At 42.4% G+C, this 26,359-nt stretch overlaps 1 pseudogene; it reads right to left on the bottom strand.

The window, feature by feature from the left end:
- Window positions 1-221: 221 nt before the first annotated feature.
- On the bottom strand, window positions 222-26,359 carry LOC143019014 (uncharacterized; annotated as a pseudogene).

Genomic DNA, 26,359 nt, shown 5'->3' with positions numbered 1-26,359 from the left:
CTACCTCCCTTGTAAGGGGGAAAAAGCCTTGATATATGTATGTATGTATGTATGTAATTTTTCTGATTATGAATTTATTATGATTATTTCAGTTTCGCTATTTTTGATAGCGATTTTTCTTTTTGTGTATGATTATGCTTATATACACATTTTTCTGTGGTTATCTATAAAAACTATTAGCAATGATTAAGTACAATGCCTAGATAGGTAGCGAACTACATCTATAAGTGCACAGTTCCATATTTTAGCACAGTAACATTGTTACTGCTGTTCCATCGGGTTGCATTTTTGGCCTGAGATCTGAATTCACCTTCGAGATTGTCAGATGCCACTGCAGAATGATGAATGTGTGATGCTAGATGTGAGGCTTTTCCAGTAAATCCTGATACAGGCCCTGCTTCCTCGAGACCATTTTTTGCAGTGTTTTGTGAATTATCAAAAAAATATCTGACATTCTCAGGCAATAACTCCAGGAACTTCTCATTATTATCAGAAATGCCAAGGGTGTCATCCTCCTCTTTACTTTTGTAGTGTTCTGTAGTGTAGTTACCCCTGTAAGACTCGTGATCGTCTTGACCGCCAAACACAGGATACACTATAGTCACCCCTTAGAACATGCGTTCGACTAATTTTAATTAATATAGATAACAATATTCATTATAGCAACTTTATTTATCTTGTAAGTAAAATAAAACATATCCCTCTGAATCCTGTAAAAAGGATATTTATGTATTATACTTTCACTGTCTTGATTAGTGTCCGCACCGTCCAGACCGGGAAGTGTCACAAATTATTTAAGCATATTCCAGACACTGTTGGTTACAATAGCACAAATCTTTGTGTTTCTAGATTGAATATAGTGATGGTTTCGGTGAATGTGACATAATTTTTTTTTAGCAGTGTGGGGTCATTTGAATCTTCTGCAGGCCAACATTGTTGATTGGAGTTGGAAATTATCAATCTAATGACATTTGATCCCAATATACGACCGTATCTGCCTGTTTGTCCAAAGGTCAACTGTAACACAGACATAACCAACAGAACGAACTTTCTTATTGAGATGTTTTTGTAGTTCTTGAGTTTGCAAAGGAAGAATCTTACTGATGAGCTCCTCGCAGCTTGGGATACTGTAGCCGGCCTGGCCCTTGTTAGAAAGAGCTTAAAAGTTAGGATCCTACAACTCTTGAAAGAGATTGGAGAGAGCTAGCAATTAAGGAAAGGAGTAACTTGTCCATATCCTTTTGGCGGGGATCATTGTTGCTCCAGCAGCGTGATCATGTACAAACGTGTTTACCTTACATAGTCAGCAGCATATGCATGTATAAACGTGATGGATCATACCGTACTACAATACACATATACACAGTCACTCACACACACACACACGACTCGGTGGAGCGGTTGGTAGAGCACTGGACTGGGAAGTACGGTGGTGCTCGCAGTACCTGGTTCGAATCCTGCCCAGGGCCGAAATTATTTCGGTATCGTTGTGCTTCGGGTCGTTACTCTGACTCTCGTGGGCGGAGAGTTGGGTGTGTGTGTGTGTGAAAGGTCATAGATCGGTCATACGAGCTCTGAGCTCTCTTCCGGGAGGGAAATAGCTGTCGATCACGAGTCCAACACGTGATCCAAAGACCAAGGTGAATACAATGATATACAGTTCCACGGTTGATACACTGAAAAATGTTTAAATATGTTACCCCGTGGCTGTGCGTTCCCACACCATCCTGGCAGGAACAATCTTTACAAGGACTGCATTTCAAGCATGCTGAAACATGTATAGGCTTTGTGTGCATTTAACTGATACTCGCATATCATAGGAGGCAAGTAAAACTGTGTTAAGCTTTTAAAACACACTTGCGCTTGAATGTGAAGTTCTTCATGGAAATTACAAATAAATAAAATCACAGTAATCACATTTTGATAATTTAATATTATAAGAAAAATATGATTATGATTATCACCGCAGAGTAATATTTGATTATGATTACACGAGCTAACTAGTTTTTTTTATTATGATTTGGCTATGATTACGTAATCAGAGCCATGGATCCTTTTTTTATTTAGAAACCATAATCATGCCCATGTCTGCCTAATGTCAGAATTTTCTGGGAGAGATTAGGTTAAAAATCTATGGAAGCGGTTCTCCCTTTGCTACGAACGGTTCCACGAATGCACTCTGTAGGGCCGATAGCCGTCACTCTTCCATTCTTGCTTATCTAAACTACATTTCCCTTCTGCAGTTTTATATCGCTTCCCATTTTAGGTCCATTGTCATTCCCATTTCGTTTCTCTGTCGCCGCTTCCCTTTCTTTGTCTATTCCGTGCCATCTTCTTGCTGATTTTAATAAAGGATTACAAAGGCGGAGCATGTCGACAGGAGATCTTTTGGTCCATATTTAGGTCGGAAGCGAAAAAAATAATGATAAATTAATAAATAAAACTATAATAATGTAAATAACAAATAAAATACATAAACAAACGCATAGGTATGGTTAAATAAAAAACAAGCAGGTAAATAGTAAATGATAATAAATTGACATATAACTAACGCGCGCGCGGGTGTGCACGGGTTCAAGGACATCTGCCCCAGACAATTGCCCACTGGACAACTGCCACATACGACAACTACCCCCTAACCCATTACAACAAATAACAATTAACCTAATTAAGATTGTTTAACACAAATAGACTGTAGGTATGGCTATAGAGGAAATAAATACTAATAGAATTACATATAGCTTCATTTTCATTAAGGAAACCAGCACAGATAAACTGTATTTACGGCCATTAAATTATTGAATACCTAGTATGATTCATATATTCAGTTAATCTCTCTTCTACTTTAATTTTTCACTTCTATTTATAATTAGTTAATTATTATTGTTATCACAATGTACAGTTGATTCTTCGTATTAGTTCCTCCTCTTTGTTATCATCTTTTTTAATGGGAACGTATCTCATGCCGTGAGTCACTGAGTTTATGAATACTTAGTATGATTGATATTTCTAATTAGTTTTTTATCCTCTTTTGACTATCATCATTTTCTATTTCATATAATTATATATCATAATTAAGTCTCCATAGTAGTACAAATTTGGATTTGATTTTCCCAATGATAGTATGAAGACGTCCCAACAAGTGGAGAATGGAGCTGGTTGACTGTGGGTGCGCCGTGTTTGCATCTATTGACTTCTACCGCAACATTGCTAATTTTCATGAATTTTTCAGGGTCATCCGCTTGTCCCACGACATTTTGAAAAATATGGACGTTTCGGCCTTATGAAATTGTCGACTCCGGACGTTTCGGCCTTATGAAATTGTCGACTCCGGACGTTTCGGCCTTATGGAATTGTCGACTCCGGACGTTTCGGCCTTATGGAATTGTCGACTCCGGACGTTTCGGCCTTATGAAATTGTCGACTCCGGACGTTTCGGCCTTATGGAATTGTCGACTCCGGACGTTTCGGCCTTATGAAATTGTCGACTCCGGACGTTTCGGCCTTATGGAATTGTCGACTCCGGAAGTTTCGGCTCCATGTATAATTACCGTTTTTAAATGATGTCTTATTTCAACTTATTTAGCTTTTAAAAAGGAAATTTTGTTTTATCAATTTATCATAGACAAAGATATTGTGACTTCACAAGGGAATTTCAAAAGTATCTTACCAAAAAATTATATTATGAATGCATAACCCTTACTGGAATCTATGTATATTTTCACCACCAAGAAAAATGGCTTCCCAATTTTGGTTCAGTCAAATATGAAATGTATGAGAACATTATTTTACTGTCTATTCTAAGCGGAAGAAAACGAGTAATGTTATTCCAGAGGTTATGTCACTTTTGACCTGAGGTCAACCGCTCACCTATGTGCTAGGAAGGTCCCCCAGTTGGGAGACCTGACCTTGATATACAAGTTTATCGGTGATGAACTGTGGTTTTGATTTAGAATATTTGCTCACAATAATTGCAAGATGTTATATTCTTATTGTAATCTTTTTTACTACACGGTTGGCAAAGTTGTTTCTACCTACTTCCAAATTGAATCTATTTCCGGACAGTTTGAGACCATTGTTTCTTGTCTGATTCTCATTCAATGTGAAAATTTTGGCACTTTTGATGTCAATTCCCTTTTAGAATTTTAAAGACCTGTATCAAGTCACCTCCGAGTCTACGGTTTTTTTTTAGAGAAAACAGATTCATATGTTTTAGTCGATTTTCGTATGATTTATTTTTTATCTTTGGAATCAGGTTTGTGGCTCGCCATTGTACTTTTTCCAGTCTGTCAATGACTTTAATAACTGTGTTATTGATTTGGGAGAAGTCTATATGTTTTCTTGGTTAGTAATGAAAATGATATACCAAATGTTTTTTTATGTTATGCTATAACGCAAAATGATTGATTTATCAGGTGTTTGATTGGGTGTATAAAAATGTGGCCGAAATGTCCGGGGCGACAGTTTTGTGAGGACAAAACATCCGGCATTTAAATGCAACACCGGCTAGGAGGACAGTGGCTTTGCAGCTACCCACGCCAGAGGTTCACAAATGGATACAAAGGAACCAAAACCTTTGTGTGGCGACACAAACCGTATGCTAACACTTACATCCTTTTTTCGATATATGAATCAGATGCAATAAATGCGCAACACAAAGGAATGGCACACGACTGAGGCTAACTGTGATACAGACATACACTGAAAATATACAATTTTTGAAATATAACAACAGTCTATTTTAAGCACGTAATGTGCTATGAGTTGTTAATTATAAATGGTGTTTGTTTACTAGCGACCGGGTGTTCAGGGGCCTTATCAGTGGTGATAAAGTAACGTGAAAGGATGACTTTTCGTTGCTGGTTTGCAACCTCGCTAGCCAGCTTGAAGATGATATCTTAAACGTAGGGCGTCATCACTCTACATATGATTTTAGGGACAGTTTCCAAAAGGGGGCCCACCTGACACCGCGCACATGATACGTGCGATATGCTGGGGGTTGAAAGGGAATGTTTGACTTTAGTCCTTGGGAACGTCAGCACTGGGATAGGGTGGGGTCAGATGAGCGCGGCTGAACAGCGCTGCTCTCCACCCCTGCGACTTACCCTGTGGTAAGCATGGTTTGAAGCACTTTCTCCATGTTGTTGGTCACTGTATACGGTGGTTAACTGCATCCTCGTTTCTATTAGAATTATTCAATGGGTCGACATCGGTACACAGGAGGACTTCGCATTACGTCACTCCCCTAAACCTAGTGGGGTTTGGTCAATAAGCACCTCAGGCAGCTACGAAGAGCCTTTGTCACACCGAATGTGGTCATGAAGACACGCCTGTCCTCCATGGCTGTGTATGCATATGTGTGTGTGTGTGTGTGTGTGTCACCACGATCATACGATTCATCACGCGTTAGACATGTGATCGACAGGTATCATATACCCTGATCGGAACTCAGATCTCATATATGGCACGATCTATGAGTGATGCTATAACCATTACACACGCGCGCACGCACAACTTGCCCACAAGAGAGGGAATGTAGGCTCGCAGTGCAACGATGCTGATTTTTTTAAGCCCTGGACGGGGATCGCAGAGTGAGTGGTTGAGAACGGTACCACTGCACTATCGAGCCAGTGTGTATGTGTGCGTGCACACTTGACTGCGTGCACCCACACGTATCAGTTCCCTCTGTATTATATATGTGTGCTCGTGCACTCGACTGCACGTATCAGTTCCCTCCTCATTGCTCCGCGCCTGTTGCAGCCTGCAATTATCCAGAATACCTAACAAGGTAACGTCACTCCGCACCTGATTTCACTCCGGTTATTGTTCAGACACTGTTTCGCTTACTCTCTCTCTCTCTCTCTTTATCTTCTGCGATTTCTTTCCTTCCTGCAGAGGCTGGTTATATACCTGCACATTTGTTGGGACATAAATGTACCTTCGGGCAAGAATGACCACGCATGATGGCGATAGACATAACACTCGTTTTTGTCCAGTTGCACTGTGCACATCATGTCGCTCTATACGTCTTCTCGGAATCCACCTCCCGCGGTCAACTCCTTCTCTTCACACTGCTGGGGAGTGACTGGGGTGGGATATGAAGAGGTGAGGAATGCTCCTAATCTTGTATCACGAATTCATATGCATTGATTTCAGCCTCCAACTCCAAGACTCCTGCCCACCTCCTAAGTCACGACCCCACGAAATAAATTTCCCTAAGAATCACCCGGTGGCAGTAGCCCTATTTTATACACAACTATCTTTTCATTTTCATACAGACATCTATTCCCCTCCAAGTGTCGATTTCCCTCGAGCGGGTGATCTGTCCTAGGTAGTCGATAGTCCATATGCCTTGCCAGCTTACAACATATACAAATCTTCCTTTAACATTAATCTCTCCATCCCGTTAGACGTGACCCAGTATTGTATTTTCATTCCCATACTGTTCCCCCTTCCCTCCCCCTGTCCCCACCCTCTCTCTCATTTTCTTTGGTGTTCATGTGGACACACAGTCACACAATTTACCTTCTTTGTCATGTCCCTTTTCTTCCATAATTTCTCCCGTTTTCTTAAACAGCCAACCTATTTGGTTTCTTTCCTCTCTTCCTCTCCATTCCTCACTATCTCCCCATTTTTACTTATTCTTGTCCTTCTTCAATCCTTCTTCAATATTTATACATATTCAACCAATACATATTCATATCTCGATTGCCATCATATCACTTCTACACGACAAGACATTGTCTCGCAACACAAAACGTCGGTTTTCAAAAAAACGAAATAGCCGCGAGGATTAAATTACAAATATGTCGAGGGGTTCTTCAGAAAGAGAAGACAGTTCGGGGTAAAAGATACAGAAAAATGGCTAATCGGAAGAACAAGGAACAGACACAGGGGAGGTTAAATGAAATGAAATGAAATGTGAAGGAGGACAAAAGGAAATTGGGAACACGGTGTAGAATACGGGTAGCAAAGACTATAGCGTGGAGGACATTTTTTGTAAAGTAGGGAGTGGAGAAAGGAGAAGAGTAAAAAGAGGAAGAGGGATGCGAGGAAGGGAAGGAAGACGAGGGGAATGTTGAGGAAGAGCAGTAGGAGGGGGAGGAGGAAGACGAGGGGAATGCGGAGGAAGAGCAATAGGAGGGGGGAGAAAGAAGAGGAAAAAAGAGCAGAGTTAGAATGAGCAAGAGAAAGAAGTGTATCTGAAAAATCGGAGTGAGAGGAGTGGTGGAGGAAGTGGAAAAAGAGTAGGAGGAGGAAGTGGAAGAAGAGTAGGAGGAGGAAGAGAAGGAGGAGGAAGTTGAAGAAGAGTAGGAGGAGAAGGACAAAGAAGTGGAAGAAGAGTAGGAGAAAGAGGAGGAAGAGAAGGGGAAGGAAGTGGAAGAACAGTAGGAGGAGGAGGAAGTGTGTAAGTGGGATAGCAACGGGAACAGGAAGAAACAACAGGCCACAAATAAAGAACTAAAGAGAAGGAAAATCATGATGGTCTATCAGGTGAAAGAGAGGGGAACAAAACGGACTGGACGAGAGTAAAGGGCAATAGGTGAAGTTGAAATGGGTTTATAGGAGATAACAGGAAGAAGGAGGCGCTGGAGGGGAGAGCATAGCAATCGAGGAAGGGGAGGGGAGAAGGGGGAAGTGACACTGTTAGAGGTTACGCTACAAGTGGGACAGGAAAGAGGAAAGGAATCAAGTGCAAAAGGAAACGTAGTGAGAAGGGGAGGGTATGAAACGGGGAGAGGGAAAGGAGTGGAGGTGGAGGGGAACCAATAGCAGCAGCAGGATTGTGATCCGGAGCAGGGGGTGAGGCAGGAGGGGAGGAGAATGAGTGATCTGGGGCTAGAGCATGGGGAGAAGGATTGATCTGGGGCTAGAGCATGGGTAGGAGAAGGATTGATCTGGGGCTAGAGTATGGGTAGGAGAAAGAGTGATCTGGGGCTAGAGTATGGGTAGGAGAAAGAGTGATCTGGGGCTAGAGCATGGGCAGGAGAAGGAGTGACCTGGGGCTAGAGCATGGGTAGGAGAAGGATTGATCTGGGGCTAGAGCATGGGGAGGAGAAGGATTGATCTGGGGCTAGAGCATGGGCAGGAGAAGGATTGATCTGGGGCTAGAGCATGGGCAGGAGAAGGATTGATCTGGGGCTAGAGCATGGGTAGGAGGATTGATCTGGGGCTAGAGCATGGGTAGGAGAAGGATTGATCTGGGGCTAGAGCATGGGCAGGAGAAGGATTGATCTTGGGCTAGAGCATGGATGGGTAGGAGAAGGATTGATCTGGGGCTAGAGCATGGGCAGGAGAAGAATTGATCTGGGACTAGAGCATGGGTAGGAGAAGGATTGATCTGGGGCTAGAGCATGGGGAGGAGTATCAAAAGATCGTTAAGATGGTTGAATGAAGAAAGAACGAGGGGGGTTAGAGGAATAAAGAACGGACAAGAACGGAAGTCTCTTGGGAGAAGGTATTTGGTACATGGATGATTGATATCAGAAATAGGAAGTCGAGACAGATGCGATAGGGTTGTGAAAGGGAGAACGAAGGAAAGGGAGGGAGAACGGAAGAAGTCAGGCAGAAGATGAGAAGGGAGAGGGGAGGAGCCGACGCCTCGTGGCCGTTTTCGGACGAGACCGTTTCGTCATCATCATCCATCACAAGAGTACTCCTTTGATCCCCTCATGGGAGACGTGAACTAACGACGACCAGGCCTTAGATAACAATGTCGTAGCGTACCCCTTCCCTCCGTCTTGACAACGTAGACGACAACGAGTGAGCGGCCCGAACGAGAACCCTCAGCGCTTGGGGTAAGGCAGTGGTTCTTAACCTTTTTTGGCAGCGACCCAAAATTTTGCACAAATCAAGCATCGCGACCCAAAATTTTGCACAAATCAAGCATCGCGACCCAAAATTTTGCACAAATCAAGCATCGCGACCCAAAATTTTGCACAAATCAAGCATCGCGACCCAAGCCTACAAATAAATTTTCTGCTTTGGAGTTTTTATCTAATCATGGTCTGCTTAGAATCCTAAAACTAGGCATCATGTATTTTAATTATTACAGTATATAATTATAATATATTTGTAGTGGGAAAATAATTATTTTCTGCAAACCCTTAGCGACCCAATAAAATGGCTTGGCGACCCAAATTTGGGTCGCGACCCAGGGGTTAAGAATCACTGGGGTAAGGGAAAGATGTCCATCACCGTTGTCCAGTTATGGCTTCCTCCGCCTCTTAATAAGACCAAACCCTGACTTTTAGGATTACTGTCACTCCTTTCCTCGACAACCTCCCACGTACGGCCAGCCCTCCTCTGGTACGCGCGCACGGGCAACACGATGTCGGTCAAACTGGTAACAGAGTTCGAATTCTCAGTGTCTTTCTTTTAACACCGATCCTGTTGGAAAGAGAGAGAGAGAGAGAGAGAGAGAGAGAGAGAGAGAGAGAGAGAGAGCAGGATAACTGTCGTACTTATTTTTACAAAAAAAGTCTAGTCTATAAAATCATCTCAGTCTATTAATCTATTTCGATTGTCGCCTACAAATCGGTTTGCCACGATAATATTTATCTAGTCTGTCCTCATTTTTATTTTCCTAAGATGCACCGTCGGACCACATAGACACCTTACTTCAGAATTTTGATATTTTACCATTTATTTAGCGATACTCACCAGTGAAAGATCAACTCCACTTCTGAAAGGTCAGACTGATCATTAAACAAATGACAATGATGTATAAGACAGGATTATTTAATTTCTACTAATGAAGTGAATGGAGAATGGTTGTGTATGGATGATGCTGTGATGCATGAAAGGGAGTGGGTGGGAGATGGGAGGGTGAGGGAGTATGTGGGAAAAAATTATTTGACGGAGCCCCCCCCCCCCCAGGGGATTTCTCCTCGTCTTCTCTTTTTTTGCTTGAGGGGACGGAGAAGAGGGAGGGGTCGCCGATTTAATGAAGCGGCGTTGCTGTGGATGTGCTATGTCTTGCGACACTGCTTCTGACCCAGGGCAGTGGGCGAGATACAGGGATGACCTGTCATCCAGGAGGAGCCAAGATAAGAGGGAGGGAGGGGGGTGAATGGGAGTGGAGTTTGTGGGGATGGAATGGGTGGGAGTGGATTTTATGCCTTTGTTTTTTGACTACCTCCCGTGTTAAGGGGAAAGAGCCTTTGGTATGGTACATACATAAACACTTTCTGTGCGATATAACATTATGCGAGTCACCCTTGTAGTCCAAATTGTTTTCGTGAGATGTCAACATTAATTCCATTACCAACGCAGCAGCACCAACAACACTACAAACTAGTCAACACATGCACTTCCTACCCGGCATAAAAGGGGGTTTACACGGTCGAACGCGGTTCGACAGACACGTGTTTAAAGTGATGTGTGTACGGGGTATTTGGTTGTCGAACACGTTGGTTAAACCCCAAATACCCCGTTCACACGTTCACACATCACTTTAAACACGTGTCTGTCGAACCGCGTTCGACGAACCGTTAGACCTTAACCCCCTCTAAGACTTCCTCCTGATCCATTTCATTTAGATTATGGTCCCTTTCGTTGAGCTCTTAAGTTTCCATTCACTCTTCAAATCACACACAGACCCCTATATTAGCGTACTTCTTACATCTCGACCATTCTTTCCGTTCACTTTTGTTTGGAACAAATCTCTGAGGGACTCCTGGGAGGATTTCTTTTGTAAACACGCATGTATGCATACAAGCCCCCGTACGCGCGGATACATACATACATACATACACACACACACACACACACGGGTACACACACTCGGTGTCACGGTTGGTAGAGCGCTGAACTGGGAAGTACGATAGTGCTCGCAGTACCCAGTTTGAAACCCCCTCAGGGCCGAAATTATTTCGGTATCGCTGTGCCTCGGGTCGTTACTCTGACTCTCGTGGGCGGGGAGTTGGGTGTGTGTGCAAGGTCATAGCATTACCCAGAGATCGGACCTACGAGTTCTGAGCTCTCTTCCAGCAGGGAAATAGCTGTCGATCACGAGTCCAACACGTGATCCAAAGACCAAGTGAATACACGTACACACACACACGCATGTACACACACATACACACTCGGAGCCAGTTGCTAGATCTATCCTCTGAGCTTACTTTGCATTGTTACGTCATCTGAGTCGTTCATTCCATCTCTGCAACCAAACACCAAACTCGCCTGATGGCCCCCCCCTCCCCTCGTGGGTGGGGGTGGGGGTTGCACAACGCCACTCTTCCATCTCTATCATGGCCTGACCCTCGACACTTACCCGATGGGAACCTAGTATATCACTTTATATCGATCAACATCCCAAAAACCTTCGCCAACAAATCCTATCACCATTTACACTTTCTAAAGCAAACTCATACTCTGAGTTGTTCATTCTTTCCTTCAATTAATCTCCGCTTCATAATGCATCGTTCCTCTTCGACGTGGGCCTTGCGGCAAATTCCTGCGGTGAACGAAAGCATGTGCCAGCGAGAGATGAATGAGGAAAACTTGGGCTATTGTGTTGGGAAGGCTCAGCGTAACTCGAGTCTTTGGCAGTGTTTTATTATAATTGCTCGATGACGCTCGATTCCACGACGACGACGACGACTGCTCTCGAGTATTCACGATTAAGATTCTTAGGTCTTAGGTTCTAACTGCGGTACCCGTTTTCAGCTACATGCTGGATATCCAGAGATTAATTTCTTCCTGACATGGTATAAAGATTCCTGATCCTGTATACATTTCATCCGAATATCCTCAGATGATTTAACGCTAGGAAGAAAAAAAAAAAAAAAAAAAAAAAAAAAAAATATATAAAATTCTACTCTGATACCTCAGACTAAGGCCTCATAACAAACTCTCTTACCGGATGCCACCACGACCTTACCTGGTTGAAAGGGGGTTGGAGAGGAGGGCATGGGAGGAATGGAGGGAGGGTGAGAAGGGTGAAGAGGAAAAAAAGAAGAAAAAAAAATAAATGGGAAGAATTAAGGAACAATTATGGGAAGAAGGTAAGCAAGGCGGGAGGAGGGAAAGAAAGGGGGGAGGAGACAAGAAAGAAGAGGAAAGAGGATGGGTGTAAAACGGGAGAAGGAACTATAAAAGAGAGGGAAAAGGGAGGGAGAGGTGGCAAGAGGGAGGGAGGAAAACGGAAGGAGAGACGTGAGGAAAGAATGGGGGAGAGAATGGGGGTAGCTAAGGGAGGAAAGAATGGAGGGGAGAAGGGAGGAGAGTCAGGAAGAGGGAAGATAGAAAAGAAGAGAAGGACAAAAGGGTAAAAGGGAGGAAAACGCAGGGGAAATAAGTGGACAGAAGGGATAACAAATGGTAAAGAGGTGAGACAGAAGAGGCAAGGATGGTCAGAAGAAGAGATACGGGAAACTGAATCGTGGGGGAAGGAGAGCGACGAAAGGCGATTACCGAAATGGTCCGGCCCGGACAGACCTCCCTGGCTTTGTCAGCTGACTGACTGGGTGGGTGGGTGGCTGGCTTTGCTGGAAACTACTTTGGGATATAAAAGGATGACACGCAGTGTTAAAAGTTGAGTTGTGCAGCCAAAGAGAAAATAAGGATCGCCATGCAGCCAAAGAGAAAAAATGGATCGCCATGCAGCCGACTGACTCGACACAATGGAGCAAAAGAAATGAAACACGAACACCAGAGGAAAGACTACTGGGGAAGGAAAAAGACAAGAAGGGCAAGGCCCGGGAGTGGAAGGGACGACCCTTGGGGACGAAGGAATACAGACAATTGATACATGTGGGAGTAAAAGAGGGAGGAAAGGAGGGAGCTAAGGAGGGACTGAGGGAGGTAGGGAGTGAAGGAAGGAGCAAAGGGAAGAGGTTGGGAGGGGAAGGCAGGAGGGAGGGAATGAAGAAAGGTAGAAGGAGGGAGAAAGGAGAGAGGAAGAGGGAGGGAAGTGGGAGGAGAGAGAGGGAGGGAAGTGGGAGGAAAGTGAGGTGAGGGAAGTGGGAGGAAAGTGAGGGAGGGAAGTGGGAGGAAAGTGAGGTGAGGGAAGTGGGAGGAGAGAGAGGGAGGGATAGAGGGAAGAGTAGGTCGAGGGGGAGGGGGAGGGAGGGAAAGCGAGATGGGAGGCGAGAAATTATATATCTAACACAAAATGAATGAAACGAGAAAAATATTCAGACACATAGACGAAAGGATATGGGAGAGAAGAGGACGTGAATAATGAAGGGAGAGGATCTACAGCGTGCAAGAGGAAGAAAGGAACTACGTGTGTGGACCAAAACTACGACGCCAATAAAACTCGAGATATGAATAAAACGTAGAAATGTAAGAGAGCTTAAATTCAACAAGAACGAATAAATACAGAAAGAGAGAGAGATGTCGCATAGAACCCAAAACATATGGCAAACGGGAAGGAGGTCACCACAGGGGAGAAAGCGGGCAACCCATGTCAGCAATCTAGTTCGATCCCTGTCACTCTCCTAAGTCCCCTTCTCCCGTCTCCCATTCGACAGACAGGAGGAGGAGGAGGAGGAGGAGGAGGAGGAGGAGGAGGAAGAAGAGGAGAAAGCGGGCAACCCATGTCAGCAATCTAGTTCCATCCCTGTCACTCTCCTCCCCTTCTACCGTCTCCCATTCGACAGAGGGAAACGAGGAGGAGGAGGAGGAGGAGGAGGAGGAGGAGGAGGAAAGGCAGGATGGCCAACGGCCGGTGACTTACATACATATTTCATTCGATTTAAATATTCCAGGCCTAGCTGGCCCAAGAATAGCAAGTTCTGCCAGATATATGGATATTCTGAAACAGACGAATGTCCTCCCCATATATTTCCGCCGAAAATTGAAAACTTCGGCTTCTAGGAGACCTTACATTTTCCCTTCCACACAGGACTGAAAAAAATGTGGGAAGGCTTTCCCGACATGCTGGTTTTTATCGACCGAAGCTGTTTTGAGTGTAAATCTTACAAAGACGTGGTGTCTTGGCGTCGCAGTCAGCAGTTGGTGCCTTCAGAAGCGGCCGCCTTCGTTCTTGTCACACGTAAGTTGGAGATTATTAAGAAACTTAGCAACGAATGTCATATCTTGCAAATGACCTTCCCAATCACCGTTAATAACATTACGAGCTTCTGGATGCCTGCGTCTGGTTCTTTCGGAGCGACCGAAGCCGCAAAGTCTCAGGACAGAATCTTCTGGAGGAGCACGAAGATGAGGAAGAGAAGGAGGTAACTAGAAGGAAGAAAACGGGGAAGAGAAAAAGGAGAAGGGGAAGGAAAAGGACTCAAAGGATGAGGAAGAGCCAGAGAAGGTTACTGTGGCTGCGGAAGAGAAAGAGGAACGGGAAGTGAAGGGAAGAGAAAAAGGAGAAGGGGGAGGAAATGGATTCGAAGGGTGAGGAGGAGTAAGAGAAGATGGCTGTGGCTGCGAAAGAGAAAGAAGAACGGGAAGTGAAGGAGAAGAGGAAGATGAGAAGAGGAAGAAGAGAAAGATGAGAGAGGGAGATGTAGGGAGGCGGAGTGGTGGGAGAGAAGAGGCGAAGGGGGAAAGAGAGCGAACATTGGCTGAAGAAGCGAGACGAGAGAGGAAATGCCTTATGTCCACATGACACCGAGAAAAAATCAATCAATCAATCATGTAAAAGCAAAACGAATTAAATAGTAAACTGGAGTCCAGGAATGAAAGCTGTTGACGGGTGGATAGAAAAGGGTGAGATGCGAAAAGGGTGACAGGAACATTGGGACACGCAGAAAAGAAAGATTTATGTGTACGACACAGTTGTACGTTCGAAGACGGAACAGCGTGTGTGTGTGTGTGTGTGTGTGTGTGTGTGTGTGTGTGTGTGTGTGTGTGTGTGCGCGCGCGTGTATGTATATGGTTAATCATGGCCTTAGACCACATGTTAGCCTCGTGATCAATAGCTGTTATATGTATATATATATATATATATATATATATATATATATATATATATATATATGTGTGTGTGTGTGTGTGTGTGTGTGTGGTTAGGTGGCAAATTAAATGTTAAGGCTAGAGTATGGAGTTTTATTCTGTACCAATAACGTTTGGACTGATGGTATGAGAAGAAATAAAATTCTTCAACAGCTTTGAGAGAGAGAGGAAGATGGCGAGGGGAGATAGATAAAGCGAGAGAGAGAGAGAGAGAGAGAGAGAGAAGGAAAGAGAATCAAGAATCGGACGCTTGGAATCAGAAGGGTAATTGGGAGAGGTGAGGCGAAAAATATATAAAGAAGTGAGGGAGAGATGAGAGAAGACTGTGTGTACATATATATATGCATGTGAAGGAGAAAGTTTGAGACGGGGCGATTAGAGGTGAGGATATTTACTAGATGACTGGGCTCGGCCGAGGAAATACAGAGAAAAGACGATCGAAATGAAAGCAAAGGAACACATGGGAGAAAGTAAAGGGGAACTGTACCGAAGTAAAGGAGGAGGAGGAGGAGGAGTAGGAGGAGGAGGGGGAGGAGTAGGAGGAGCGGGAACCTACGTGGAGCGGAGGCCGTTACTTGGCCCCTGGGTTCGAGGGCTGGGTAGACAGCAAGTGCCTTCTCGTTCGGCTTTTAATATATCCACAGAGTGGCAGCTTGCAATCAGCGCTATCAAATACCATCATTACATTCATGCATGCACACTCTCCTGCCTAGTACCTCGCCTCGCACCCCCAATACGCGACAATGAAACAAATGAAAGTAATCACACGGCCATCAATTTCAGATTTTTCACGGAACGTGGCTTACCCCCCGATATTAGAATAGTCTATCCTCCTCATAACAGCTCTCCCCTCAACCCCAACTTGCCCTAAAGTCACCATCAACTGCCACAACTCCCCTCCCCCAAAGTCACCATTAACTGCCCAGTAACTGCCATCACTCAAACTAACATTAGTGAGTGCATTGAACACAGTATGATGGATCCTGCCATTATTTCGTTGAATTCCGTCATCAAATGAACATCAATCACTCAATTATTACTTGCGGCGCACTACCTTTCCAATTTTCTAAAACTAACAGCAACCAACAACATGGTCGATCTCCCTGTGGCATTGAGTTCGGCGTGAAAGGAAAGATACAAGACCGACTGAGGAGCACCCCACGACCCATTTGCGAGCTCGTCTCACTGACCAATTAGCCGAGAGCCGTGGCTACCGAACCCTCAGCCCCCAACGAGGCATGACGTCATTTCCGGGTCTTCTCCTTGCCGGGAGTCAGGGGTCATTAGGCATCCCGCTCGATTACCACTGCAAACCCACGAAGAACCGACACTTCGTTGCGCGCATCTCAGTTCTCTCCATCCCAGACCCCTCACGTCGTCTTCGTCCCTCACGTCATACACATCCTCCTGCTCTCTCTTTCTCTCGCTCTCTTTGTCGTGATCTCTCGCCCCTTCCATGCACGGCCAGCGAAAGAGTATCATATATAGGGTATTATGTGTACTTCAATGAATAGTTAAAATTATCCTAACCGCCCTAACAGATTCATTAAAGCATTGAAGGCTATTAAAAATGTAAAGACCTGCATGCTACTAAAGCGGATAAAACTATTGTTATTTCAAACCGAGATGACTATCTGTCCAAAAGGAATTATTTATTGTCTGATGATACCACATATACTAAACTGAAAACCAACCCCGTCAATAATGTAAACGCCCATTAAAAAAAAAAAAAAAAAAAAAAATGAAATCTTTGTTCAAAGGGGAAGATAAGTTAATAAGGCGATTTACTTCCATCACGCCTCTCTTCCATATATGTATTGACTTATTAAAACATACATGTTAGACAATCCAGTAAGATCCATAATTAGCTCTGTCAAATCTATTTCTTATAATTTGTCTAAATGGTCTGTGCATTAAGCCCTTTAGTTGGCAGGCTTTTACACTTTAACATAAAAAATACTACAGATTTAGTCGAAAGCTTAGTAATTAAAAATTCAACCATAATTTCAAACTCGTTAGCTTTGACATTACTTCCTTATTAACCAATATCTCCATTGATGATCTTATTGTATTTCTTACTGAGCATTTGGATAAAATACCATTTCCATCACCATTGGCAGTTATTATTGAATTAGTAAAATTATGTATCAGAGATTGCAAGTTTGAGTTCAATAGTGAATATTACTTAAAAAAAAAAAAAAAAAAAAAAAATGGTATAGCAATGGGCAATCCTCTTTCGCCTATTATCAGTAATTTATATATGGATAAAAAATATTGTGTGATACTTTGCCGTCTAACGCTATCTGGTATGAGTATTTTGACGTTCTTTGCCTGTGACCATGTGCGGAGCGTTTAGATTCATTTTTAGAATATCTTAATAACTTGTTCCCTCCATTAACTTCACTGTAAAAATAGAAACAAATGGTAAGTTACCGTTTCTGGATTGCCTTATTCACAGATAACATAATGAATTTAAATTTAGTATTTATATAAAAAACTATAAATATTCACCCATATGTTAATTATTATCTAGCCCATAATGAAAACGCTAAGTATCTTCTATGTTTTACGGGCCCTTCGTATGTGCTGCCATGAGTTTATTGATGAGGAAGTTGAGTATATTTCCAATGTCAGTTTGAAATTAAAATACCCTTGAATGTTTTTAAACAACGCTCTTGCCTCTGTTAAAAAAATTATAAAAACCCGCACCTCCCTACGATACAAAAATCTTTTAATATAACCTTTCAGTGAAACTTTTACTCAAGTTTCTCGGTGAGTTAAAACACGGAATATCAAAGTAGCTTTTAATAATCTACATACTTTCAAGAAATTAATAATTAAGAATTCTCCTAAGGATTTAAGTGGCTGCGTATACAAAATCCCCTGCAGAGATTGTGAGAAGTTTTACCTCGGGCAAACAGGCAAGGAACTCACAACTAGGATCAAACAACACTAGTAATGGAATGAAATGAGTAGTAGTTTTATGCCTTTGATTTTAGCTATCTCCCTTGAAAGGGGGAAAACGCCGTTGGTATGTATATATATATACATATATATATATATATATATATATATATATATATATATATATACACACACACACACACATATATACATTATATATGTATATACATATACATACATATATATATATACATACATATATATATACACAAACACACACATATATACCGAGATCTTTTTCCCCCTTAAAGGGAGGTAGCCGAATCAGAGGCACGTACCTATTTCCAACTATTTCCCTACCTTCCACCCCTCCTTTCTCAGTTCCTCGTGGATGACGGATCATCCTTGCATCCACCAACTACCATGGGTCAAACAGAATACAACAAGATACAGCACATCCACAGCAAGGCTGCTTCACTTAATCCCCGACACCCGTCCCTGTTCCCTCATGCAGAAAAAGAGAAGACGGGGAGAAATCCCTTTGGGCTGCGCCAAAATATCATTCGCACCTAAGCACCCCTACACCCCCCCCCCCGCCATCCCTCCCTTCCTTGCATAATAGTATCATCCATACAATGTCATCCTCACTCATCCGTATATCTACACCGTGCCTGGTGTAGAGAAGCAAGAATAAGCAAATATGAAAGAGAATATATATATATATATATATATATATATATATATATATAATATAGTGGGTGGGAAGGGGAACGACTGGTGTCATAATTTTTTTTTATTCTTGATTAGTTTCGCTCCTTTTTTCTTCTTTAAAGAAAAGAAAAAAAAAAAGGATTCTACACTATGAACTATCTAGAAAAGACCATCTGTTCACGCGGGATTAGTATTTGTGGGAAGGGAAGAGAACTCTGTTGGAAAATGAAAAAAATAATAGTGCTACAGGGATTCGGCGGAAATATGCCTTACTTTACAATAAATAAAAAATAAAAAATAAATAAATAAAATAAAGAGAGCAAAATAATTATGCATAATGGAATGGTGGTGGAGTGATGATGAACAACAGTTAGGATAATTTAAACCGTGTCTAGCCCTGTAGCAATATTCTTTTGGAGAGAGAGAGAGAGAGAGAGAGAAACGTTGTAGCAAAACAAGTCAGGAATAAAACTCGGATTACGACTCTGGTCTTTCCTCCTCCCCACTTCAACTTGTCAGAATGTCTAAACACACCAACACACAAACATAGGCACAGCCTTAAAACAGACATCAAACAACGGGTGCAAAAGTAGATGGAATTTCACATGCGCTCAAACGGTAGTCCTAATACATATAACATTCGCAGTGCAAATCCAGATGAGAAGATACAATTAAATATCATGCCTGGACACACCATGGAGAGAAAGAGAGAGAGAGAGAGAGAGAGAGAGAGAGAGAGAGAGAGAGAGAGAGAGAGAGAGAGAGAGAGAGAGAGAGAGAGAGAGAGAGAGAGAGAGAGAGAGAGAGAGAGAGAGAGAGAGAGAGAGAGAGAGAGAGCTATAGCTATAACGGAGATGGAGTTGCTTCTACCCCAGAGCGACATACTGAATGTTACTTCGATGTTGTTCTATAATTCGCCGGGCAATACCATCTCACAGACTTCTGACTTAGAAAGTTATAGTTAGAAGAAACCCATCACAATTCAGCTATAGAATCAACACGCTGCATGCAAATAATGACAAACATGGCAACATAATTGTATGAGCAACACGTTCGTGAGATAGTTCGTAATCCATGATAATCTACACTGAAATTATATTTTTCATGTTTGTCTTTCAGCGTCTCGGTTTGGATTACGCTACTCACGACGCAGTCCGGCGTTCGAACTGATTATTTCCACTAGCTAGGGAAGTCTAAGCACATAGGGCAAAGGTAGCACACCACGGTCGCAACTAACCATCTCCTAACTCGAATTTTTAATTTATTTTTTATGTCAGTGTGTGCGTGAGTGCGTGTGCCCTGCACAAGTCATATATCAAGTGTGTCTGCACCTCGGTGACTGGCAATCATAAACTTGGGAAAGTGCTTGCCATTGGAATTATTTTTCATTTCGATTTCATCAGACTCGTGGCGTTTAATTCACAAATTAAAAATTGTTCGGGGTGGAAACGAAAACGGCGCTGACTTCCTCAGATAGATTTAATATCCTTTTAACAACTTCCTGTGAAAAACTCTAAATGTTGCACCAATTCCTCATGCAATAAGGTCATATTACACGCTCAAACATATGTCTGTTATAGACCTACTCGTTTATGAACCTACCTGGATCACGTGATTACACAAATATAATTCATATCATGCATCCTATTCGTCGCCTCCCCATGCTTCTCCTCCCATTCACCTCCCCCCAGTTTCTCTATCTCTCTCCTGCTTAGTATATATAAAAAGAATGATGTAGTATGATCGACCACTAATAACAGCAATTTCTGCACCTAATAGCATCGGAGGACTCGAGACAGGTGAAGAGTTCGCTGGCATAATTCTTCAGAGGAGACCGACCCAGGACCCGAACGTTTGAGAAAGAGCGGGAAAGAAGGAGGAGGAGGTGGAGAAGGAGGAGGAGGGGAAGAAGGAGAAGGAGGTGGAGAAGGAGGAGGAGGGGAAGAAGGAGGAGAAAGCCGACTTAAGGGACCAAACGTAATCACGTCTGCCTTATAAACACAACACATGTGCAAAAGCCATGGAAGAAAATGCGTGCGACCATTGCTTTCAATTTTCCAACTACGTTTATGACTTCACAAGGTAGTTATTATAGCTATATCGCGATATCGGGTACAAGACCCTTCCCCAGTAGCTTGGAACATTCTTACTATGTGGTTAGGGAAGAATATTCTCAAGAACGGCGTGATGATATTATATTTTATGTAATAAGTAATTATAACATCATCACTATTCTTCGGAACACCCTTCCCTAACCATATAGTAAGAATATCCCAAACTACTGAAGAAGGGTCTTGTATCCGAAATCGCTACTCAGCTATAATGTTTACCGTGCTAATTATGGAGTCATAAACTATTCAAAGGAAAAAAGTCCATGATAAGACATATGGAAAATACTCTTAAGAAAATAGTAAGTGCACAACTAGCCATCACTTTCAATGAGGTATGCATAAAAGAAAATCTCCTGTCTGTATATAACATTAATATGTATACACTAGTTAAACCTCGTTTATCAGAAAATTGGCACCTCTGCAAACAATGCATACACGCATACATGAACACAGGTATAAAAATACACATATGCCCACATGAACACAATGAAAATACACATATGCACACATGAACACACACATGAAAACACACTCGCAACATGAAAAATACGTAGGCACACTTGAAACGGGCGAGCGTGCGCACGCACACACATCCCTCCACAACATAGCAGGTTTACTGTGATAATTTTGCCTAACAACCACTTCAAAAGCGACATTCTTTAATATGCCCTACATAATATGACGAGGGTGAAAGTCACATGCAGCTGAATAAAACACATGAGTGGCAGCCAGGATATAAAGATAATCCCGTAGTAAACAGAACGAGGTTAATAGCCCACGAAAAAAAAAAGAATAGTTAATTTGTCTGCATTGCACTGCACAACGGAGGCGCTACTGACGACTGCACCGAGAACGAGAAGTGGCAACGGCGCTTCCTTATACTGCCTCGTTAAGATCCTAACATATTTCGACATCAGTGTCATTATCACCTTTTAGAATGAAGCTAAAGCCTATAACTGTTCCTACGGTCACATAGGAGGAAACAATGTCACACTTTTTAATTTCACATAAATATTATCAGCTGCTAATTATTAAGGTGAGTAGTTAGAGTTTGTTGTGAGAACGGATTATGGTACACCTCCATTCAAATGAGACAATTGCTGAAACGCTTTCCCAAGAGAATTGCGCGCCGAGAATAACGTTTAGATAATAAATACGATTTTATCTTTACATGTTGGTCACTCCCTAAACAGTATAATCCACGTATCAGTATCAAGAAGACAATTCTTTTTATAAAAAAAAAGAATAAACGAATAGATAAATAATAAAACAATTCACAAATAAAGTAATGGAATAAAATAGTAGAAACAACGAAATTGAAATATGCTATCGCCATTACTTTAACAAGAAAGGGTTAATTGTAGTCGACTTATATTCATTTCAATTACTATGCCTTATTTCTTATCTAATTGATATCTTTAAGATGTGTTGTTCTTAGACTTGTGTAACATACTTCGTATTCTACAATGAAATACAACTGACGTTTGGCACTTTCGAATATACAAATAGCACTCGTGAAAGCAAGAAGTTTAGGTATCCGTCATCAAATTTCTACTCCTATGCAAGCTATATTGATTATAATCTAATCTATCTCGTGCAGTGTGTAGATAATCATAATAGAAAATATCATAATATGCAAAACAGAAGTCTATGCCATATCACATACCTTAAACTTAGTTGATAGTTTCCAAGATGACTTGTCATTCCTCCTTTGTTACCACAGGCTTTTTCATGCTTTATCACCGAATGAACATAAACAAACTGATCACACACATTAATTTCTCACCAAAGCACACGTTATACTGGACAGGAGTACATTCCCGCGGGTAACTGTTAACGTACACGAAGAGTTGCCAATGAGTAATGTTGCCTTCACGACATCCCTTATTTTTGCTGCGCGTCTACGTGAGATCGACAACTGACTCTAACGTTGGATTTACTCAGAGATTATTGTCGCTCATCATACACGAGCAAAAAAGACTTTTTACCTCTTATGGAATGAAATTTTCATTTCAACAATCTGAAAATTCGCTATTTCTACGAAATATAATTATCATTGTCTTTATTGAACGACAACAACAATGCAGAGGAGCCGACAACCTCAGGCACGTTATTTGTTAATCTTTATGTTGTTCCACAGAGGCTTGCGGTTTATAAGGACGGGATGAGTCTATAAAGTAGGATGCCCGGCATTTTTTTTAGGGGCAAAGCCTATCTGAATGAAATTTGTCCAAATATATCATGTTTCCTAAAATCTCTCTCCATTACTCGAAATCTTAATTTTGTCTGTCCTTTTCCGTGTTGACATCGAGTCTAGACTCCCTGTTAATAATAATTTCTGTACATTTTCCCTGTGTGTTCTTCTTCTGACTTCGTCTCTGCCTATGCGTCTTTTGTCCGTCAAAACCTGCCAGACACTGTCATACTGTTATACATTAAAGTTTGTCAAGACCTTCCAAAATCTGTCGGAGACTTTGGCTTTAGAGGCTGTCGGAATATGTTCTAGTCCGTCTGGTTGCCACAGATTTTTTTTTCTTTCTTTCCTTTCCTTTCTTCTGATGGTTTTCCTTCCTAAATATTTTCTCTCTATTTTTCTAAGTTCGAAGAGAAAAACGACACTACTTCGGTAGCCTGTGGCCAGACTTGAACGAAACTTTTCGCATGCCATTGCTATCTTCATTTCAGAAGACTTTAATTCTATTCAAACATGAGGGCATTTTTGTTTTATTCAGTCACAGGAAGCTTTAATTAGCAGAAACTGTGCCTGTTGTACCATCAAGATAGACAGATAGATAAATACATATACCAAGGCTTTTTCCCCCTTACTAGGGAGGTAGCCAAAAAGGAAAAGGCATAAAATCATTCCCACCCATTCCATCCCTGAAAACACTCCACACCCCTCCACCCTTCCTCCCATCTTAGCACCTCCTAGATGACGGGTCATCCCTGCACCCTGTCCACTGCCCTGGGTCAGAAGCAGTGTCGCAAGACACAGCACATCCACAGCAAGGCCGCTTCATCAAATCGGCGACCCCCCCTCTCCGTCCCCCCATATAAAGGAGAGGACGGGGAGAAATCCCTTCGGACTGCGTCAAAATTTTGCTCACACACACCACCCCATCCCCCCGTCCATTCCACCTCATGCATCATAACATCTTCCATAGATAGATAGATAAATAGAGTATATATAAATGGAGAAAGCCTTTCACGAACTCCAAGGCCTCTATGAACCTCAATCGAGTTTGTCCGAAGTCCCCTCAATAACAGATGGTCCAATGACTGCGATGACCTGAAGTACTTTGTTGGCAGCAACCAGTACTTCTATTTATAGGGACGATGTTGTACTGAAGAGGTAGTCATATCGATAGTAAAGGAGAGATCTAAGGAGGTTATTAACCGAGGGATAAGAGTCCAAAAGCCTTCGAATCCCGAGAGATCAAAGCGACCTAATGTCTACATACTCTTAAAAAAATGTACACAAGAGAATAAATGTAAAAAAATATAAAACCTGTATCATGGTAGGAGACGAATCCCCGCGCGGTTACCAGACATACACTCTACCAACCGAGCCACGGCTCACCCTCTCCCCAAACGGGTAAGAGGGGGTTTACACGGTCTAACGGTTCGTCGAACGCGGTTCGACAGACACGTGTTTAAAGTGATGTGTGAACGTGTGAACGGGGTATTTGGTTGTCGAACACGTAGGTTAAACCCTAAATACCCCGTTCACACGTTCACACATCACTTTAAACACGTGTCTGTCGAACCGCGTTCGACGAACCGTTAGACAGTGTAAACCCCCTCTTAAGCGATATAATTCAACTGACAAGCAGCTCTTTATACTCCAAGGACAGCGACATCATATAACGAACTCTTTCTCATTGTATCATATTTCCACAATATGTTACCTCAACTAATGCCGGGTGTTTCTGTTTGAAAAGGACGTAGTTGAAGGAAAGAAATGGCTAACAGCATAATGGCGAATTTCATGCTGAGAAAGTGTGCATGCAGGGAAAGAAGACCCGGGTCTGTAGGCCATAAACAGAACGGAGAGAGTTCATGCAAATGCTCGTGGGGATGACCATAACAGTAAAGATTGAGCCCAGAGTTCATGTTGGCAATAGTGGAGTCCAGCACGGGGAGGTAGGGCCAGCACTGCCAGTAACAGCAACGCGACAATTCTTGCACCCGAAGAACTGTGTTACCTAATTTCGAGAACTGTTTTGTTTAAACATTCCGGTATTGGGTCACTCTCGGTGTTCACACGCAGACATACTGTGTGCAATTTGTTTTTTTTTTTTTTTTTTTTTTTTTTTTGTTGCTTTCGAGGCCTTGTGGTGAGTCTCTGTCACTTGTGTGTTCTTTTCAAGAAATCTGTTATGTCATTAAACAGCTTTTTCCAGCAACTACGGTCCAAGACTGGACACCCCGTACATATAACCCTGAGCTGTCATAAATCTATCAAATACCTGACAACGAAATGTGTACTCTTGATAAAGTCCATAACTGTCACTATTCACTATTATCAAACATTGTCAAGCTGCTTTGATCTGACGACCACATTCATATCAAAATGACTTCCTTATTGAAAGCCTTCCTATATAGATTAGGAAGACCAGATTAGTCCAATACCCCAATTCGCTATGGTGTTATTAACAACGACCATTCATTCTGGACAAGCGTTTTGCAAAACAATGCAAATGTTAATTCTGTATGTCTGTCTGCTCGTCACTGGAACAAACGAAATGGATTGAACATGCCAGGAGAGTAAAGAACACAATGACAACGCGAGCTCGCGAGAGCAGGGCCCTTTCTCTCACCCTACGCATCCCGCCCACGTACTCCAATGGAATCACGCTGGCTGGCTTGGTCAAACGAGAAATAATCGTACTGAGACTTTTTTTTTCACACGCACTATACACATACGTAAGCACGCCACACACACACACGCACGCGCACACACACACACACACACACACACACACACACACACACACACACACACACACACACACACACACACACACACACACACACACACACACATATATATATATATATATATACATATATATATATATATATATATATATATATATATATAATATATATATATATATGCATGCAGACACATACTCATACATCACACATACACCAATACACACACATAAACACATATACACACAAACGCGCGCGCGAACACACACACACGCACGCACTCACACTGAGGTTCCTCTGCTCGTCTATCCTTTTCCGTTGCCACCTTTCCACCTCCTCTTATTTTAACCACGAAGGCCCGGATTTGATCCGAGGCAGCGAACAGTGACAGCCACTTGCCCTAAATGGCCTTGTACCAAAAACAAAGCTGTCAGGTTCTGCAGCTAAGCGTCTCCAAATGTAAATTCTTTGCCACTTTTCACCGAAGATGAAGTGAGACTGTAGGGAAGAGGCCAAACGCAGAGTATGGGAGTCCAATATATTTTACGTTTCGCCCAGCAGGGCTTCTTCAGAAATAACAAATAATATCGATGTTATTTCTGAAGAAGCCATGCAGGGCGAAGCGTAAAATATATTGGACTCCCATACTCTGCGTTTGCCCTCTTCCCTACAGAGCTGTTGCAGTCATTGCTGCTTTTACTCAAGTGAGACTCTACCTACAGCACGGTTTTATAATCCCAGGTGGACTCAGGGGGAGCTCGTTCGAGGGTGCTCAGCGCCAT

The sequence above is a fragment of the Oratosquilla oratoria genome, chromosome 36 (assembly GCF_046742065.1).
Source record: "Oratosquilla oratoria isolate Oo_2021 chromosome 36, ASM4674206v1, whole genome shotgun sequence".
In the NCBI taxonomy this organism is placed as follows: domain Eukaryota; kingdom Metazoa; phylum Arthropoda; class Malacostraca; order Stomatopoda; family Squillidae; genus Oratosquilla; species Oratosquilla oratoria.
This window is presented reverse-complemented; position numbering and strand designations above follow the sequence as displayed.